The following is a 4,475-nucleotide window of genomic DNA, read 5'->3' as shown; positions in this document are numbered from 1 at the left end:
GAATGCAGAAAATATCTTCTATTCTAAAATATCTGCAGAATAAATCAGGGCAAGAATTGCCTAATTCTAATGGTAAATTAGGAGCAATTTACTTTATCTTGATTTATTTCCTTAGAGGAGAAGGATTAGAGATTTGGATCTGGGTGCAAAACTCTACGATCCAAGTCGAAGTTGGTCATGAAGACTAAAGGAGAAGAGACCCAGAGAGAACCTTTAAAAAGCACATTTCTGTAACCTAAAGGCATGAGCGAGAGGTTTCTTACTACCTAATGGGGGGGGGAATCAAATAGATAAGAAAACATGGGAGGAAAGCAAGTGCCTTTTAAACAATAAGCTCAGAGAATTCGGGAAAAACATTGGAACATGCGGAGGATGGGAAGAGTAGCAGGATGGAGCTGTGCTCAGGGGCCTGCGTGCGGGGGAGGTGGGAGCAGACGGAGCAGGGAGAGCAGAGAAGGAAAGAACAAATCACAGAGGAACAAAGACGCGGCCTGACCGACCGAGCAGGCACGAGAGCAGAAAGGTCAGAAAGGCTTTTACGAAATCTTACCAGAAATATTCTTCATTTACATTGCACAAAAGAAAAACCTGGGGAAATGCCATCCCCCATGGACAAAGAGGGCAAGCAGGTCCAGGAGGATTCCAAACAGCAGAGGTTTTAACATGCATTTTTGCTTCTGTCTTTACCAAAAGATGTTACGCTTTGCTGCCAGGTCTGTGGGTTACGCTCAGAAAGGAACCACGAGCAGACATTCCCAATAATCCTCGAGATTTCTGATCTCCTTCCAGTCCCATGCCGTGGCTGGTTCCTTTTTTAGCCTTCCTTTGTCTTTAACCCTGGGGTTTGTTTCCCAGGCATGGAGTCCCACACCCCAGGTGACATGGCCAGGGCCAGTGCACCTGAAATAGAGCAGAGTGTTCTTTGCAAAAAGCTGCCTGAAATTAAACCCACGGGGACTCGCTACGCTGGATTGAGTGGACATGTGGGATCGGCAGGGACCACTGGGGAGGGACCAGCAACCTTTCTGAGCATGTCCCAGAGAAGGGGCGTTACCTCAGGAGCATCACAAAAACAAACAGGATGCCCCTCTTTTAGGAAGCAGAAAAAGATGACCGCATTCCTTATATCCCGATAAGCTTAACCTGGCTTCAAGGGAAGATGCTAGAACAAATCATCAAGCAATCAATGTGCAGTCAGCCAGAAGGGGGCAAGGCCTGGGGAGCTTATGGACACAGCCCTGTAAAGAGTAAATCAAGTCGGACCAATTTAATTTCCTTCTATGATAGAGTGACAGGCCATGTAGATAAGGTGGAAGCAATAGATGTAATCGACCTGAGACCTCAGCAAGGCATTTGCTTCTGCCCCACGTGACCGGCTCAGCGACAAGCCGGCTTGCTATGGTTCAGGCCAAGGGTCAGCGACCCCAGAGCTCTCATACAAGATGGCAGGGGATGCAGTTCCTGCCACGCTCTTCTCCTCTTACTCTGTCACCTCGGTGAGTTGATGTTCATTGTCAAACTAGGGAAAGGTCTGCGCCTGCCTCGGCCTCGCTCCTGGTGGTTACTGGCTTGTGGCAGCATAACTCCGACCTTCGCATGACATTCTTTTTATCAGAACGTCAGTCACATTGGGTTCAGAGCCCACCCTACTCCAGAATGACCTCACACTCACCACTTACACCTGCGATGCCTCGATTGCCAAATAACGTTTAGGGCTTCAACGCGCGAGTTTTTGCGAGACACAGTTCGCCTCAGAGGAGCCTCTCGCCCGTGTTTCTCGTCTCCCAGACATCATGCCCCTTCTTTCTGGGTTTATCTCCTTTCGGGGAGGAGCGTGTTTCAAGAGCTTCCTTCTAAAAGGTGAATGAAAGACTATCTCATGTCTTGCTTGTCTGAAAATATTCTTTTTTCCTATAGTGGGAATATTGTTATTGATAACATGGCTGGACAGAAAATTCTAATCTGAAAATCACTTTCTCTCAAAATTTCGATGGTGTTGTCCCAGTGCCTCCCAGCTTCTCGTGATGCTGTTGAGAAGTCTGATGTCATTCGGATTCCTAGAACTTTATATGGGAGCATCGCTTTTCCCCTGTGACCACTTGAGATCCCTCATACCAGCTGTCCTGAGACTGGTGCGTTTCATTGGATTAAACACTTAATTTTTCCTATTAATCTGGAAACTCATATTCTTCTACGGGGAGAGGTTTTCTTCTGTTTGATTATTTCATCTCTCCCACCTCTGGTTTTCATGCACAATAATCCGTATTAGTAAGATCTTGGACCGGCTGAAATGATTTTTGAAGTTTCTGATCATTTCACTCTTGTTTTCCTTCTCATTGACTTTTTGTTCTTTCTAGACAATTTCCTGAGCTTGATTTCCAGCCTTCCTCCCGACTCCATAATGAATCTTAGTTGGTTTTAATATAAGTATATTCTTTGCTGAATCTTTGGGGGAAGTAATGCTCCAGAAAGCTGTTCCATGCTTACATCGTATTTTAAAAACTACCCTTTGATAAATGGCCACTGACTGCAACCCCCACTTCCCATCCCCACCCCCAACCCCTCGCCCCTAGAGGTACATATCCTCCAGTTTAAGAAATATAGGTCTGGATTATTTCTCTAATATTCTAGGATCCTATAACTATTTTTCTCTTCTTAGTAGGTAGATAAAAATGAAAAACAACAAAAGAAAGGAAGAGAAGCTTGAAGAAGAACAACTTGCCTTCTACTTAAAAAATAAATCATAGCAAGACAAAACCGGAATGGAAAATTCAGAGCAGTAGGAATAAAAACCAAAGGCCATGTTTTATCGCATGATGCATGCACTGTGCACAAGCAAGCAGCTAACTGTGAACAAAGGTTTCCAGGGCTAGGAGGAGGTGGAGACAAATCCTTTTTTCAAGGAAAGAAGCCAGTAAAAGCCTACTGCAAGTGAATTCAGTGCTTCTGGACAATTCCACAGTCCTGCTTTGGGGAGCTCCCGGCCTGCATTTTTTTACTGCCTGGGCACCAGACACAGCACCGAAACCCTAGACTCCCCCCTTCTAGCTGAACAAAATCCTCTTTCCCTTCTCCAGCCCATCACACCTCTGGCCTCCCCTGTTCAAGCCAAAGGTCAATGGCTGCAGCCCAGAGCACTAGGCTCCTCATGGAGACATTGTCACTCTCCAAGGTCAAGCTCAAGTCTGACTTCTCTCGTAACTCCAGCCCTCACAAATGGACCCTGTCTGGCAAAGGGCAAAAGCCAAACCACCAAGGCTCCTTTGTTTGCTTCTGTTCTTCCTCTCTCCATCCAGACTCTAAAGCCTTTCGCACGTTCTGTACTTCCTCTCAGCCCATCACCTAGCCCAGCCGTGGGACACAGCGCGTGACCAACGCATAATGCTCCATTGCTTCACAGACCTCACCTGCGGGGGAAGCCATTTCCTCCCAGTTCCCGGACAGTAAAATAACAAAATAAAAGGCACAAAAATGCTAATAGTTTAGCCAAGGCTACCAGCCATCTGTACTCCTTTTAATCATCATATTTGATTAAAAGTAACACATTTGTTTTTGAAAATTTGGAACATACAGAAAATAATGTTTAAAAGTCACATGTATTCTGGTGTATTTCCTGCCAGTGCAAATATGCACATGTTTTCAAGGAAATCGGAACAGTTTTTGGAAATTGGAATAGAAAAAAACTGACATCTGTTTTATTCAAATTGGAATATGAATATATTTATATTTCTTTATTAAGGTCCTCACAAGCATAGCATAATTTTTTAGCCTTTTTTCTCCTATATTATTTTATGGGACAATTTTCATATTAAGTAGTTTTCATGTTGTTAAATACCTTTCAAAAATGCAATTTTTCACAGCTGCAAAATAGACCACCACATGGATGTGCCTTGCCGTATTGCCTATTATGGGGCACCCCAGATATTTCTTGCTCCGAGTCGCCTGGAGGCCCGTGCTCCACCGTTTAGCCCCAAAACATTCTCAGAGCCCGCCTCACCCTGACAGCCCCTCCACCAAGCTCCCAGGCTCTCTTCCTCCTTTTATTCTCACTCTTCTAAAAGAAGCAGATAATCCTTAGGACTTTCTCTGCCACCTCTCACCCCCTGCCATGGGCCCCACCGTGGTCAGACTCGCCCACGATGCTTTAACCAGCCAGCCTTGGGTGCCCTAAAACCCAGGGCTGGTGCCTGTTTCTCAATCTTATCTTCCTTGCTCGCTTTACCTCTATGGGACCTATGATCACACCCTTCTTCCTGAACCCCTCCCTTCCCTGGGCCTCCAGGAAGGGCCCTGCCTCGATCCATCTTTCTTCTTCTCTTTTGCTGCCATCTCCACCCCGACCCCCACGAGGGGAGGGACCGCAAGCCTTGTCCTCATCCCTCTTTTCTCTTCTTGACCAGCCCGGACCACACCATCGATCGGTATCTGGTAACGAGAGCTGAGTGAGGCGGTGCTAGGGGAACGGGAATCGCCCG

The sequence above is a fragment of the Pteropus vampyrus genome, unplaced genomic scaffold (genome assembly GCF_000151845.1).
Source record: "Pteropus vampyrus isolate Shadow unplaced genomic scaffold, Pvam_2.0 Scaffold62, whole genome shotgun sequence".
In the NCBI taxonomy this organism is placed as follows: domain Eukaryota; kingdom Metazoa; phylum Chordata; class Mammalia; order Chiroptera; family Pteropodidae; genus Pteropus; species Pteropus vampyrus.
This window is presented reverse-complemented; position numbering follows the sequence as displayed.